Source organism: Cavia porcellus, unplaced genomic scaffold, assembly GCF_034190915.1.
Source record: "Cavia porcellus strain 051 isolate PalLab524CR breed Dunkin Hartley unplaced genomic scaffold, mCavPor4.1 scaffold_2, whole genome shotgun sequence".
In the NCBI taxonomy this organism is placed as follows: Eukaryota; Metazoa; Chordata; class Mammalia; order Rodentia; family Caviidae; genus Cavia; species Cavia porcellus.
This window is the reverse complement of record NW_026947485.1, coordinates 74587630-74604732: the sequence shown is the minus strand read 5'-3', so window position 1 is coordinate 74604732 and position 17103 is coordinate 74587630. Positions and strand designations below refer to the sequence as shown.

The following is a 17103-nucleotide window of genomic DNA, read 5'->3' as shown; positions in this document are numbered from 1 at the left end:
AGATAATCATACCCTTTGGGCCTGAACAGACATCCATTTCCAGAAATCTATTTACCCCTCAAGTACTTATCAAAAGTGGGACACTAAAGTATTTATTTATTTACTTTAAAAAAGATTAAGATAAAAGAGGACAAAACAAAACACATCAGAACAGAACCATTTAAGCAATATAATGTTTCTCCACAAGACAATCCGACATAACAGTAGCTATCATAGTGTCTCTTTCCTTGAAATGTTTGAGTATACCTTCATACACTACAGTGTCAAACACAACAAAACAGTATAAAACCACTGAGGAGAAAGAAAGTATTACAGGGCGTTCAGAACCAACTAACAGAAAATGACCAACGGCCACCATATTATCTCCTTGTCGATAAAAAACTTCGTTTACACTATCACATAATAAAATCCAATAAAATCCAACATGATAAAACCAATGGAGACAGAAGAACAAAAGCTTGGTAGGACTTCAAAACAAGATGATATTAAATCAGCACTAGCTATTATAATGCCTTGTTTTCTTCAAAATAGCTGTTCATACTCTCAAAGACAATAAAATCAAACAACCCAGAATAAAACCTTTCCAACTAAAGAATGAAAACACTATAAGGCTTCAAAGCCATATAATGGGGAATCATGATTATCGCATACTTTTATGTATCCCTACCATTTCGTAAACTAGAGAGACTATTTGGTATTTATACAAGTGAGTTTGATTTATTTCGCTTATGAGTATGGTCTCAAGCTGCATCCATTTATTTATAAATATCTCAATATGATCATTCTTTATAGCTGAGTAGTACCCCATTGTATAAAAATACCACAACTTTTTTATCCATTCCTTGGTTGATGGACACTTAGGTTGTTTCCAATATCTGGTTATTACAAATTGTGCTGCTATAAACACAAGTGCACCTGTATCACTGTGGTATGATGTTTTCAGTTCTTCTGGAATATGCCTAGAAGTGGGAATAGCTGGAACAAATGGGAATTCCAATCACCAGCTTTTTGAGAAATCTCCAGACTGATCTTCACAATGGTTGCACCAGTCTACACTCCCACCAACAGTGCAGGAGAGTTCCTTTTTCACCACAGCCTCTCCAGCATTAGTTACTGGTAGTTTTCTTGCTCCTGGCCATTCTTTTTTTTTTTTTTTTTTTCCTTTTTCATTTTTATCGGTACCAGAGATCGAACTCACAACTGCCTGCTTGCAAGGCAGGCACTTATGCCACTAACCTAAAACCCCATCCCCGATCCTGGCCATTCTTATGGGAGTGAGACTGAATCTCAGTGTGGTTTTAATTTGCATTTCTCTCATGAGTAATGATAATGAACATTTTTTCATGTATTTAATTTGCATTTGTATTTCTTTATCTGAGAAGTGTGTATTCATCTCAGATGCCCATTTTTGGACTGGATCCTTGAATTTGGGGGGGGGTCTGATTTTTTAAAATTCTTTACATGTTTTATACAGAAGTCCTTTATCTGAGGGACAGCTAACTAAGATTTTTTTTTCCCAGTTTGTGCATTTTATTTTCACTATTATGGAGATTCCTTTTGACATGCAGACACTTTTTAATAAGATGTGATCCCAGTTATTGATTCTGGGAAGTATTTCCTGTGCGGTTTTCTCTACCTACCCCTATGTCTTCAAGGTTTTTACCCAATTTGTCTTCCAATAGATTTATTGTTTCTATTTTAATGTTCAGATTTTCCATCCATTTAGATTTTAATTCAATACATGGTGATAGGCATGGGTCTATTTTTAGTTTTCGGCATATGGAGAGCCAGTTTTTCCAACACCATTTATTAAAGAGACTGTCCTTCTTCCAGTGAACATGTTTGGCCCCTTTATTAAAGATAAGGTGATTGACTGAGTTGTAGTTGTGGTTGTATCTTCTATCTATTCCATTGATCTTTGGCTCTGTTTTGATTCCAGTACCATGTTGATTTTACTACAATTTTTTGTAGTATAACTTCAAGTCAAGGATTGTGATATCTCCTGCCTTGCCTTTGCTGCTTAGAAGTGTCTTTGCTATTCTAGATCTCTTCGGGTTCCAGATGAATTAGGAGTGATTTCTCTAGATCTATGAGGTAGGCTGATGGTTTTTTTATTGGGATTGCACTGAATCTATATAACAGTTTTGGGAGAATGGCTATTTTCACAATATTTTTTCATCCTATCCATGAGCAAGGGATGTCTTTCCATTTTCTGAGATCCTCTTCAGCTTCCTTTTTCGGTGTATTATAATTTTCCCTATATAAATCTTTCACTTCTTTCATGAGATTAACACCTAAGTATTTCATTTTTTTTTTTTTTTGGATGCTACTGTGAAGGGTGTGGCTTCTCTTATTTCTGTGATTTTGTTGTTACTCTATAGGAATGCTATTGATTTTTGAGTATTGATTTTGCATCCAGCTCCATTGCTAAATTTATTTATTGCATCTAGGAGACTTTCAATTGAGGTTTGGGGGTCTTCCATGTAGAGTATCATGTCATCTGCAAATAATGATAATTTGACTTCCTCTTTTCCTATCTTTACTCCTTTTATTTCTCTCTCTTGTCTAATTGTTCTGGCTAGTATTTCCAGTATTGAATAGAAGCAGGGATAAGGGACATACTTGTCTTGTGCCTGGTTTTAAGGTAAAGGCCTTCAGTTTTTGGCCATTTAGTGTGATACTGGCTGTTAGTTTGTCATAGATGACCTTTATCATATTGAGGTAAAGACCATCTATTGCAATTTTCTGTAAGGTTCTTATCATGAATGAATGTTGGACCTTATCAAAGCTTTTTTCTGCATCTATAGGAAAGATCATGTGATTCTTACTTTTGGCTTTATTGATATGGTGGATTACATTTATTTGGTTCTATTTTTTTTTTTTTTTTGTCTTTTTCCTTTCTTTCGGTACCGGGGATTGAACTCATGACTGCCTGCTTGCAAGGCAATAAATTTTCCTCTGAGGACTGCTTTCATTGCATTCCACAGATTACGGTAAGTTGTATTTGTATTTTTGTTTGTTTGTAGGCATTGTTTAACTTCTTCTTTCATTTCCCTTGTGACCCACTGATTGCTCAAGAGTGTGTTATTCAATTTCCATGTGTTTGTGGGATTTCTGCAATTTCTTTTATCATTAATTTCTAGTTTCATGGCGCTATGATTCGATAACATGCATCGGATAATTTCTACTCTTATGCATGTATTTAAATACATTCTGTGGGCTAGTACATGGTCTGTTTTAGAGAATGTCCCATGTACTGCTGAGAAGAATGTGTATTCTGATGTTATTGGTTGGAACACTCTATGTATGTCTATCAAGTCCATTTGTTCACAAGTGTGATTCAGTTCTGTTATTTCTTTGCTGATTTTCTGTCTGGTTGATCTGTCCCTTAGTGTCAATGGTATGTTAAGGTCTCCTGTTATAATTGAGTTATTGCTAATTTGATTTGTCTTTTCTATTAATACTTGCTTCGTATAACGGGGTGCTCTGGAATTTAGTGCATATATATTTAACATTAGTATCTCTTCCCCTTGAAGTTTTACCCTAACCAGTATGCAATGACCTTCTTTATCTCTTCTGATCATTCCTGGTTTTGAAGTTCACATTGTCTGCAAACAGAATAGCTACCCCTGCTTTTTTGTGGGGGTTCCTGTTATATGTAGTATTGTTATCCATCCTTTGATGTTCAATCTGTGAGTATCTTTTAGGGTTAGATGAGTTTCTTGTAGAAAGCGTATGGTTGGATGTTGTTTCTTGATTCTGCCAGTCTGTTGCTTTTAATTGGTGCAGAGACCATTTACATTAATGGTTGTAACTGTTAAATATTGGTTTATTGTTGACATGTTATCTTTTTTGCTGTTGCATCTTTATCTTTCTATTCTGTTTAATTGTCTGTTTTGCTTAGTGGTTTTTTCTAAGTGTACTGTGTTTCAGTATTCTTTCCAGGGTTGGCTTGGAGATCATGAAGTTCTTCAGCTGCTTTTTGTCATGGAAGTATCTTATTTCTCCATTCATTTTCAAGGACAGTTTTGCAGGGTATATTAGTCTAGGTTGGAAATCATTTTCCTTTAGGATCTGAAGTACTTCACTCCATTCTCTTCTTGACTTTATTGTTTGTACTGAGAAGTCTCCTGTGATTCTTATAGGTTGTCCTTTATAGGTGATCTGTCTTTTCTAACAGCTTTTAATATCCTACTGTTATTTTGGATTTCTGGGATGGTGATTATTGTAGGTCTGGGTGTAGTTTTATTTTGGTTATGGCTATTTGGAGTTCTATATGCTTCACTGATCCTGATATCAGTTTCCATTCTCATGTTTGGGACATTTTCAGCTATTACTTCTCTAAATATCCTCTTGATATCCTTTGTGTTGTCCCCTTCTTTTTCATTTATCCCTATCAATCTTCTGTTGTTTTTCTCTGCATCATCTTGCATCTGTTGAATTATTTCCTGATTCGTTGTTATTTTTAGAAGATCTTTCCTTTCCTGCTCTCCAGCTACAATCTTATCTTCGAAGTCTGAAATTTTATCTTCACTTTTGTTGAGGCGGTTTTGGCAACTTTCAATGGAATTTTTGACTTCCCATATATCTCTTCGTATCTGCTTCATGTATTCTCTTTGTTTCTTATATTGTTCATTGAGGGATTCTATCTTTTTGTTTTATTCCTCTTATTTTTTAACTGTGTCTTCTTTAGATGTGTTAAGCATCTCTTTCATTACTCTTATCATTTCTTCTTTTACCTGGGAGATTATTTCTACTTTGAATTCCTTTAAAGTTTCCCAGATTTACTTCTTGATTTCAGTTGCTATCATTTCAGGTGTATGGCATATATTTTCTTCTATGTACATAGCTCCTAAGGATTCTTGGGATGGGCAGGAGGTTTGAAATTTTACTTTGGTCTTTCGCTTTGTCATTTTCCTATATTTTCCTGTTTGAAGTGGCTTGCCCTGCCTCTGTTGGAAATCGTCTTCTATGCCTTCAGCTCCTGGGACTCCAGCTGCCTAGTTCCCAGGATTCAAAGAGGGTCACTGGGGTGGGACAGGCAGGCCCAAGACCTGCAGAGCCAGTTGAGTGTGTCAGAAAGCTAAGAAGTTCCTTGGCTGGTGGGAGCAATGATCTTAAACTCCTGGGGCTCAGGATGGTGCGAGGACACTCACCTCCAGCTGCCCTGTTCCCTAGATTGAGGGTGCAGGCAGCCCCAAGACCTACAGAGCAGGCCAAGCGCGGCAGGAAGCTGGGAAGTTGGCGCAGGCAGGCCCCAGACCAGCGGAGCAAGTCTAAAGTATTTATATTTGTTCACTGCAAATAACAGATGCGTGCATGTGTATGTACACGGGTGCACGCACTGCAGGGAGCCACACAGCCGAGATCAACTGGACCTGACTGGAAATGAAGTTCCAAGAGTAGAGGTTCCAGGGCCCAGCACTCTGCACATTAAGCACCTCTCCACGTCATTCTAAAGCATAGTGGAATCTCCAATCCACACACCTGGACCTTTGTGACTGTAACCACAAAGGCATTGTTGGAATGGTTATAAATCTACATCGTCTTCCCCAGATCCAGTAAGTCTCATCTCTAAAGCTCGGCCCAAGCAGCAGTTATTTTTAACATTCACAGAAAATTCTCCAAGCATTCAAGACTGAGGATCACTGAGGTTAGTGTAAATGGGTTGCCTATGTCATTGACCTAATCAATTAATTTCTTCCATCAAGGTAAAACATCCCCCAAAATGTTTTTAATCACTCTTGCTGACTGGCCATTCCTTTCAGCAGCCTGTGCTTTCTCCCTTTAAAATTCCCCTCTCAGTATGAAGCTTGTTCACTGTATCAGCCCCAAGCATCCCAGGACTAAAACTGATCTCTGGGCTGAGGACAGCACCCCCTTGGTATCCTGGTAGGAGATATTAACAAGTGCAGTCTAGAAGTGGACACGTTTTGCAGTAATTGCAAAGCCACTTTTCAGGGGTTATTACAAAGTGATACGTTAATGACTAGTGCATGTGGACAGCCTTCCCCTTCTGTATCCTGGGGGGCAGAGAGCATGGCTAACCTGCAAGGTATCACTCACATTCTGTAGCCTACATTCCTTAGGCTGGAGTGACTCAGAGCAGGCACCAGAAAGGCAAATTCAAGGCACCCGACGAGGAGTCCTCTGTTGCCCACTCAGCACACATGGCAGCCCTTCACTCCTCCTAGGGAGGGAGGTTCTAAGTGACCTTCAGGAAGCTGGCTGGGATGCAGTTCCAAGACCCCTCAAGAGTCTGGAGACAGATACAGTTCAAAGCCAAGTTCTAGCCTGAAATGCTGTGCAATCTCTGGCAAGACTTTTAACTTCTTTGGATCTCAGTTTCATCATCAGCAAAATGAGAAGAAGAATGTCTACCTTATAGTGCTCTTGCAAGAATGAAATGAGACAGTACATGGAAAATGCTTAAAAATGAGGGTTCACATGTAACTAGTCACAATGAGTAGCAATAATAAACATGGTTATAGTAATGAGGGAAAGGAAGAACAATGAAAGAAGCAGGAAAAAAGAAAAAGTAACAATATATTTTGCATAGGAGGCCAGAGAAAAAGGTAAGATTTATACATATGTTCATATGTATCTTTCCAAGTTGAAGCACAAACCCCTTAAATTCAAAATTCAAATTGAAGTGACCTTAAAATCCTATTTACTTTATATCCCCAATTAAAACTCTCAGTTCTTTCTATACAAAAAGGGTCTAAAAAATTTGTATGAATGATTGACATTTTCACAAACACATATATTTATAAATTTAGAAATTGGAAAAAATGCCCAAAGGTACAGTTAATGTGGAATAAAACATCTCTTTCATATTTCAGGAACCTCAAGCACAACGACTTCACAGACAGCCCAGTATTCATCCCGAAACTCACTCACCACTAACCCCTGAAATCCCTTCCTCCCACTTTCTAGTCTGCATTCCAAATCACATCTTTTGTCATCAAGTACAATATTTACAAGGTCAGCTTTTGGGTTAAATTCCATAAAAAAGCACAGCAAGTCATTGTGTCTAGGTAAAAATTGGCTTTAAATCATTCTTTAAACTTAATGGGCAGCAAAGCATCTTTATATTGCAAAAGCAGCAAACTGATGCTTCAATCTGTCTTCCAGACCTAAGGAGCTGACTGGCTATTATTCTGTGAGTTAGACTTGGCAAGATATATTTACTTCCTTCTAGACACCATGCCTGAGATTAGGCAAAACTACGTGCTACCAGATCATAAGTACAATCTCAGCTTCTTCCAGCTGTAATGCAGATATAGAGGGTTGGCAAGTAACCCAGCTCAGACCCTTTTCCTGTAGAAAAAGGGTTTCCTGCATTTAAATACCTGAGGCACATGACTCTTCAGGTATTTCCCTCTCCTTTTGACACACGGTAGACTTCTTTTTGTCAAGGAGAGGTGAGCTCAGGTGCTGGTGTTAGTCCTAGACAAGAGCTTTGAGAGCCAGTCCTCAATCTGCCACATCCTTCTCCCCTGCCAGTGACTTCAATTTTCTCGAGAACAGTGGCTCCATGAGCTTTGTTCCTAGAGTTAGGAAACTTGAACTAGATCCTGTGGCTAACTCGAATTAGCCATAGAGTGGTTGATTATAGCAATATGACTTTGGCCATCCTCACTTAACATAAACATGAGGAACACAGTTACTACTATGATGAAAAAAGGGACAGCCCATTTAAGCAAGATGGCACCTGGGTTTACAGTAGTTAAGCAGCAGGAATACACTGCTCCTTGCTTTCTTCTGCCTAATTGCTCCTCTTTCTTGCTTGCTTATTGTATATTTAGGAAACTGCTTAATTTTCTTTCATTACCAAAAACCTATAAAAGGCACTGAGTTAAGGTACAGTTTGGGACCATCTCAAGTTCCTTACCTATTATAGACTGTGAGCTGACTCCTTTGGTCACCTTCCCAAGTTTGGGATTATGGGACCAATGGATGTCTGTATTGCCCACTAAGCCTATTGCATCCAGGGCTTTAGCTCAGCGGCATAAGCACCTGCCTTGCAAGCAGGCAGTTGTGAGTTCGATCCCTGGTACCCATAAAAAACGAAAAAGACCAAAAAAAAAAAAAAAGACTGTCGCATCCACAGCCCTGATCGTGGAAAAGAAGAAACCATCATTCTAGAAAAAGGGCCCAAACCCTAGGCTGTTTTTTTCTGGACTCATTCTTAGCCCACACACTGCTGCCTGGAATGACCCCTGACAGCATGCATGTATCACACAGCTCAATTTTTTCTCCCAATGGATCTGATCTTGACTTTTCTGGGTCTGCCCTGCTGGTTTGAGGAATCTTTATAACTATATGTCCCCAAAGGCCATGACAGAGATTCAGAAAGCCTTGACTGATCTTCCTGCGCTTCCCATGCCTCCTCAGAGATAAGGTCCCCTGAAGCCTGTAGATCCTGTCTTCCATAGGCAGACTGTGAAGAGGGAAGAAGACTGACTAACTTGCTGCATCCAACAGCAAGCAATTGTCCCTCTAAGGGTTCACATTCCACTGACGTAAGGGAGGGTAGTGACACTGAGCAGGCATTAGCGAAAGCTTCTTCAAGCACTGTGAATGCGTATCCCACAGCCCCTGGAGTGAACCTGGGTGACAGTTGAGTTTATATGAGGTCTAAACCCTGAACTGCTCTCTGGTTCCCTGGCTGGTGAATGTGAATTCTCTCAATGTTACTGTTGGCTCATCTCCATGACACCATCTGCCAGCAGGTCCTACCAAAGCCTCACTGATGGAGCTGCCTGAAACATGGTACACCAGTATCAGGCTCAAGTATTCTATTTTAGTAGCAAAACATAGACTAATACAAGATTTGGAAACTGCATCTCTCAAACAAGGCTAAGAGATACTTTTAAGTCAAGGCATTGTCACTGCTGAATGTCTTTATTAAATTATACTGTGACTAACTATCATCTGCAAGAGACTTCTAAGTGGAGGTGAACCTTCCCTTTCCCCCTCATTTTAAAGCCCATTTAAATGGAGCATTTAAAGCAGACCTGTCCAGAGAGTCCATGCAAGCAGTTACTTTTATCCCACACTTCTCCATGATCAGATATACAGAGAAACCAACCCCAGACACATACAACCCACCATGTTCCTTTGGTCTTAGAAGAATTTAGAACTCACACCCTTAAAGGCAATGGATATGCTGTGTACGCACAAAGAGCAGGGCAGACATCTAATTGGTGCCCAAACTCCTTTTACCATCCCTTGAACCCCAAGAGGGCAGACACAGAAGACAACCAGGTACACACACAGCTTCAGATTATCTGCACTATACCCATCTCTTCTCACAATCCTATCAAAATTCCCATTTTAGGGTAGCAATGTGCTCCAAAACAAAAGTGACAGTGCTCTGTAACCTATCTAGCAGATGGACAGGAAGCAGAATGACCATGGGGCTTCACACATGGGGCCAGTGAAGCAGGAATACACTCTCGTGCCCTATAAACTTGCTTCCCTCCTCCTGAAGCCATAAGCAGAGCAGACCAAGTTCTGGCTAAAGCCCTAAGGCCTAGGCCTGAAGATCAGGGGAAGCTGGGCCTTCCATGGAGGCACTGTGTCCTCCTCCTGTAGGACAGAAAGCTTAAGTTGTTAAAACTGCCCAGAGGAAGCAAGGGATTCTGGTTCTAGCGGCAAAGTGCAATGTTTATCCAACTTCATCCAAACAGGGCAATCTAACCAAGCGATGGGGAACCCTTTAGAGACCTAGTGACCAAACTGCAGTCCCATATGTACTTATTTATCACAAAGTGCCAACACTACAACTAAACCTGAATACTGAGGTTTTAGTTTAGAAAAATCAACTCATACATTAACATCTTTGATCTTAGAAGAATAACAGTAACAGAGCTTTCAATAACACAAAGAGCTTTTTACTGAAAGGTAAAAGTTTGCATTTGGTGTGCTTTTACATAATTACTGTGATCTTTGTCGTACACATGCAGATTAAACCCTGACTAGGGCAACTTGACATGTGTGCCACCAGAGAGGGCTCCGTTTGCCTGCTGGGGCCCATGTGCCATAAATTAGCCACCACTGCTCTGAGTAGACCCGAGACATCTCTTATTTCTACAGAAAGTCAATGACCCAGACAAATTAAAAATCAGTGGAAAGGTTCAGTAGAATTTGGCATACTTGGGGGCAATAATGGAGAAAAGATAGACTCAACTCTTGCTACCCTTAAAATACAAAGTAAATTCCTCATCTAATTCATTAATTGCTTAAGTATTTCAATTTCATGTTTCATTTTAGAAAAAGTAGGAGGGAATGGAAGGAAGGTAAGACAGAAGAATGCCCAGTGCCTCTGAGGGCTAAACACAGGAATGCAGGACACACGTCAATGAAAGTGAATGCAGATGTGAGAAGGGAAGGAAACTGCCACATGTTACCAGATGGCTGACTCTTGAGGACATGACAGTGAAGCCAGAAAGTAAAACAGTGTGTGAAGGCAGGCTAAGAGAAGAGAAGTCAGCATTTACACATCTAGTTTCAGTTTTGCAAGATCAAAAAGTCCTGAGGATGTGTTGCATTAACCGAGTGGCTAAGACTGCATACAAAAATGTTTAAGATGATAGGGGCTGGGGATTTAGCTCAGCGGCATAAGTGCCTGCCTTGCAAGCAGGCAGTCGCAAGTTCGATCCCTGGTACCGATAAAAACGAAAAAGACCAAAAAAAAAAAATTGTTTAAGATACTAACCTTAGTGCTAGGTGATTGTAGCCACAATTAAAAGTAAAGTAAAATAAAATTTTATTGTAAAAGTGAAGGAGAGGAGGCATAGCAGAAACAGATGAGGCACAGAAGAGCAAGGTGAATCAGCGTAAGGAAGGGGAGGCACTCTGGGAGGTAGGTTTGTGAGCCCAGGCTCCCTCAGGTTTACGCCCTGAGGTGACCATGGCCTCAGCCCTGAATGCTGGCAGACATCTAACTGCTGACTGGTCTCAGTTTAAAAACAACCGTGCAACAGAGCTCCATGCAGCCGGGGACTCTTGCCACATTCACACCATCTGAGCCATGCGCACCCAGGAGGGGCTTAGCCATCGAATGCTGCTGATCAAGTCTAAAGCTCCCATGGTGGCTCCTACCTGCTGCTTTGAGGAGCATCCAGGAGACCCACAGTGGCATCTGTGTTGGGAAAGCCTAATACAGTAGCCACCAGTCACAGATGCTACTGAAATTGAACCTTAAGAAACTAAAATTAATGAATCCTAAAGACAGACTTCTTTAGAGGTACTGGTCAATATTCACAAGCTCAACAGCCCCATGTGACCAGTGATTACCACACTGGACTGCAAAAGTCCCAGAACAGTACTGTAACAGCACTGGTGCAGAAGCGATTGCCCTCCCTTTGTATCCCTACTGGCTCTGTCATGGATGAAAGGAAGCCACACAGGGCCCTGAAACTCAAAGAACAAAAACAAAAAACAAAAAAATTCATGTGCAGTGATGGCACAGGACTTCTCTCAGCCTTCTCTCCTTGGAAGTGAAGATGTTATAGATGGTCAATGGATTTGCAATGGTTGCACTTATGTTTTGGGTTTTTTCTTTTTTTAAACTTTAGAATGTGCAAAAGCCAGGCCAGGGATTTAAGTCAGTGGTGTAAGCACCTGCCTGGCAAGCTCAAGGTTATGAGCTCGATCTTTGGTACCAAATAAGTAAATAAATTTAACAAATGAATGTGCAAAAGCCAGACTCATTTTTAAGTTTGAGTTCTGATCTTTTCCTGAGCTCCACTTATGACCAGTTACTTCAAAATGTGTGATCTTCACCTCACAATGGCTTGACAACTAATCCATTAAAAGGTGGTTAAGAAGCTCATTGTATTTGAGTTATATGTATTAGCACCTAATAAATATATAGTCAACTGAATTAAATTAGATAACGAGTAAAGCCCAGCATGCCTGGCTCCATGAGTACTGGTTACTATGTTGTAAGGCAGAAAGGAAGAGAGAACAGTCAGTGTGCACACACTCACAAACATGTCCCTAACTTAACACACTGATGATACCTGATCTCTCCTTCCCTTTGCTAAGTGTGAATATTCTCAATAAACAACACAAATGGATAAGGCCCCTCAGGTTCCCCCAGGGTAGAGACCTGGTGCCGGACTTCCAGTATGGGTGGGACGGCCCCAAGAACAGGCTCAAACTGAGCCCCATGTGTCTCCAGTGGGCTGTCCAATGAAGTAAGAAAGGGATCCCAGGAAAAACCGCTTGTCAATGCCAAGAGAAACCCTTAGAGTTAAGCCCCTTCACTCAGAGATCAGGAACAGTGGGACAGAGACAAAGGGATCAGCTAGTACCTAGGAATTCTTTACCCCTGCATATATAGATGCTAGAGAACAATGAGCACTTGCAGCTTTCCTATGTGTATTTATGTGTGTAAACACAGGCAAAAAAAATGGTATTCATGTGTGTATAGCATATTATCAAGTGATTTCAAGACTGTTTATTCATTTAAAACATTCACTAGAAAATCCTAGACTATCGCCCCTCATTTCCCATTGGTCTGTGGCTTTATCCTCAAGTTATATAACACTGCCCAGCCGCACTGAGGACAAATGAGCATTTGTCCCCATTTCTTCTGGAATCTCTCTGGGACATGTCACAGGAAGGCACTGCCAGACTGAGACACACATGCACCATGCAGATGAGAGGTCCTACAGCCTTCATGGCAAACCAGACAGACTGTACCTGCACTTAGCTCTCACAGGGCAGCACAGGAGCTACCTATCACAATGTTGAGCTCTTTCTCACAATGCCAACAATTAACCTAAAGTGAAAGTGTTGGCCAGTTCAGCCAAGTGGAAAGAAGGAAAACACTCAAAGCACTGCTCAATGACTTCTCCAACAAATGGATAATGGAGATGAGAATTGGGTATTTTTATTTTTTATTGGCCTCAAAATTGGTGATCCTCCTATCTCAGCCTCCCACATAGCTTGGATTAAAGGTGTACACCATCATGCCTGGCAGAAGTAGGTATTTTTAAAACACCAATACATTTTTCTTTTACTAGATCATTTCTCAGTAAATAATCTTCTAAGTAATAGAAGATTCTGTAGGAGAAAAAATCTCTTAATGACTTTTTCTGTCAATGGATAAAATTACAACAGTTTAATTTAATGACCTTGTAATCAGCTTTATTTCTGATTCCAGAATCAGGAACATAAAACAGAGTCAAGGGGCTGGGGATTTAGCTCAGCGGCATAAGCGCCTGCCTTGCAAGCAGGCAGTCGTGAGTTCGATCCCTGGTACCGATAAAAAAAAAAAAAAAAAAAAAAAAAAAAACAGAGTCAAGTACTCTGTTGGACTGAGTAGAACAGTTGATTTTATAGACAGAGTAAGGTTAAAAAGAAAGCAGAAACAGAAGAACAAAAATCGGATTGGCCATTTCGAAGTGACTTTCCTTATAAGGTGAGGAAGAGACAGAAAAATTACTAATTAACATGGGGTTATTTCAGGACTCATTTAGTGCAAAGATTAAAACAGAATTTCATGCTGTGTGAGAAATGTTCTTGCTCTCTGGCTCCAATCCTGATTTGTTAGAATAACAGACAAACAGCTGAGTTTCGGAATTTAGTTGATAAGCACTTGTGTACATGACACCATTCTGATTTTTAGCCTGATTTGGTTGGGCCCTGAGCAGGTGCTTAAAGTTCTATAACAATGGACTCTGTAATTCTTATTTAACAGTCCCCAAGATTATCTGTCAATAAGAGCTATGGACATTTAATAATTAGCTTTTAATTTCTTAATCCATATGGCTGTAGAGTTTACAAAAGGGCACCCGGAATCACAGGCACAGAAATAAAACTGCACTTTCTTCATGTGCTGAATGACCTCTCTGGGAAGCAGGAGCATGGCTGGATATAGTGAGCACACAACCGTACAACACAAAGAAAACAGTCTCCTCGCAGCCCAAGGAGTCCTGCACCTGTCATAGAGCACTGCCTGGGAAGAGAGGTAGCTGCCAGGGAATCTTCATTTTGAACAAAGGCTGTGAGACCACTGCAAGTCTCATGAGGCCAGGTATAGCTGAGGTGCCACGTCCTGCTCCTGTTTCCCACAGGCAGCTGGGAGAAAGGAGAGGCAGGCACTGGCCTTCAGTCCTCTTGACTGCCTCTCAGAGAACATAAATAGCTGGAGGCCAGAGAGGACAAGCTAAAGGCCATCCATCCCATCACTCAAGGCTACTAACCATAGCATCGTCCCAGGCCTCCACCAGCTACACCTCAGTTACAGGGCCAGCCTCTCAAAGTCCAAGGCCTCCCCTAGCCCAAATATAAGGTCTAATGTGAAGCAAAGGCCTCTCTCCAAGCCAACAGGCTTTCTGCCCAGCAGGCTAATTCATTCCTAGTCCTATACTGAAAACAAAGATAATGAAAAGCAACTCCACACCTTTAAGAACAAATAATTGAGGAAGAAATCCCTTCACCTGAGGGTGTAGACCAAGGAGTTGCCCTCATGGGCCTGCCATACCCCAAGAGTGAACATAAGATGGCCTTGTTCACTGACCATGAGCAAAAAACTTCACCGCTCACTGGCCAAGGGTTCCCTCAGTGGAAGAGCAGTAGAAGCTCCTTCACAGGGTTTGAGCTGAACTCTGCCCCCCACCTCCTGCTAGCCATCTCCACCCCTTGCTGCCTCCTCACCAAGAGATTAGACTGTTCTGGCCACTGTGTAGCCCCAGAGGCCAGAATACTGACCCGTGTACAGCAGGTGCCTGCAGACATACTTTAAATAAACCAAGACCCACAGATGGCAATCTGAAGAACGTTGGCCCACATCAGACATCACTGTAGGCAGGTACACAATGTATGCAAGCACACAGTGGGGACCACACACAGTGGGTTGGGCACTTCACCCACAATGCAGGAGCAAGCACGGAGAGCAACATCCGGCTAACAGGGGCTCAGCCATGTAAGTCCCTGTGAATGCAATGCTCACCCCAAATTGCCACCTTGTATTTTAGGGTCCTGCATTACTGATGATTCACAGCAACAGAGATTACAATGCAAATAAGCCTCTTGCTCTGCTCCTGTGCAGTAACTACGATGGTCACACTCACTCTTGCTTCTTCCTTCACAGTACTTAATTTTCTCACTTGTCTTTTTAAGAACGATACAATATCTAGGGGCAACATGAACTAGAACATCTTCCATTGCTTTAAATAACAATTTTCTCATACATTGATGAATCACGATATGGACTTGCCTACTTTTTTACGTAACCAGCAATTTTTTAATAGTGTGCATCTACATGATTGCCTATTTGTTCTGAACAGTAAGTTTTGTGAATTTTTAAGCAGTGAGGAATTTAATTTTAATTGGAGGGAAGTTGTCTTCTGTTATTTGTGTTACTAACATTACTTGAAAAGAGTACCAGACAGCCCCACGTCTGACTTTCCCATATCCTCTGTCTGTGACTCAGGAAAGAGAGGGCACAATAAAGGTCAGGCATGCTGCTCTAAAATATCTAGACCAGACTCCGCTGTGCTCAGCTATACTGACTGGATGTCTGCTTGCAAACATACCATGCGCAGAAACACCCCAGAGAACAGCTGGATGAGGAAGCGAGGCTTCTGGGAGTGTACAATTTCAGAAATAAGGAACTCCTGTTTCTGAGAAAGCAGATGTTATAAAAATTCTCAAGGTCCCAGGTCATCAACTCAGGCACCCTGAGCACAGCAGGGTAACAGTGCCTCTGCATACCGTGGGGCTACCCACTCCAGGTGTATTAGGGCTCTGAGGGGCCCAGGCATGGTTCCTACTACACGGCAGCAGGTTGCTCAGCTCCCAGAGTCCTCTCCTGGAATCAGGGGCCTCTACACAGATGCCACCACTAATGCCTCTTCTCAGGTGCTGGTAGCAGTGGCTCCCATAGTACCTCCTTCCAGGCAGCTAGCCAGGCAGAGCCACTGGATAGCACTTGACTGTGTTAGTGGTCTAGTTGCCATGGAACAACAGAAGCAAGCAGTACACCCTGCCAGGGACTGATTGTGAACAGAAGAGGCTCATATGAGCGGTCCCCTCCACCTGCCTGCTCGGCCCAGAGTCCCCTGCACGCTGGACAAGCGTTTCCCAATGAGCTGCACTCTCAGACCCCAAGCTTGTAAAGTGAAGATAATTTTTTTAGTATTACATTTTACTTTTACTACTTCTTCCAGTACTTCACAATTTTTGAAACTAGTGATTGTTACTAAGCTAAAAAAAATTCCTTGAGGCACTGTAGAACATGACAATAATGATGATTTTTTAAATCACGCAGCAAAAGTCGGCCTCTCAAAGTATTAATATAAAAATGCTCAACAAATACCCTCCTTCAGTATCCTTGGAGTTAAAGAGATCTCTGATGGCAAAAGTATATGTGAAATTTTTAAAAATCAGTAACTCTTTACTAAACTACTCAGATGAAAATTAAAAAGATGCTTGTTTTACACCTTGCAACAAGATTTCAGATCAGAGTTTGGGCAAGAGCTTGTGTTTGGATGATTGAGGGCATTTTTCTGAGAAACAAGGAATACAGTTCTCAACTGCAATAAAAGGGCATTGCTCAAATGTTAATTTTACAGCTTAATTTACAACATTTACCAATCTGGTTCCTTAGTTTCTATTTGTTATTTTTTGAGACAGGATCTCACATTATGTAGCCCAGGCTGGCCTAGAATTTGAGGTGATCCTCCTGCCTCAGTCTCTCCAGTGCTGGGATTACAGGTATGTACCACCATGCCCAGCTGGCTCCCTACATTCTGCAGAAAATGTCAAAAACCAGCAGAGGGCAAACTGCAGGTATCCTCCTGAATGTCCTTCCTGCCCATGTACCACAATACCTAATTTTCTCATTTGTCTTTTTAAAAATGAAACAATATCTAGGGGCAACATGAACTAGAACATCTCCAATTCCTTTAGATAACAATCGTCATTCTGGTCTTGTCCTCTTCTACTATAGAATATTAAAAAAACACTGAGCATCCTGCATGCCACACACAGTGCTCAGAGCAGAGACTACACGGATAAACAAGACTCAGTCCACATCCTTAAGACATGCAGTGAGATGTGAGAAAAGATCCCCAAAACAGA

At 41.2% G+C, this 17103-nt stretch overlaps 1 protein-coding gene across 2 annotated transcripts in view; it reads right to left on the bottom strand.

Annotated features, from left to right (window-relative positions):
• Dapk1 (death associated protein kinase 1) overlaps window positions 1-17103 on the bottom strand; it is a 177961-nt gene that overhangs the window by 121027 nt on the left and 39831 nt on the right. The window lies entirely within an intron of this gene.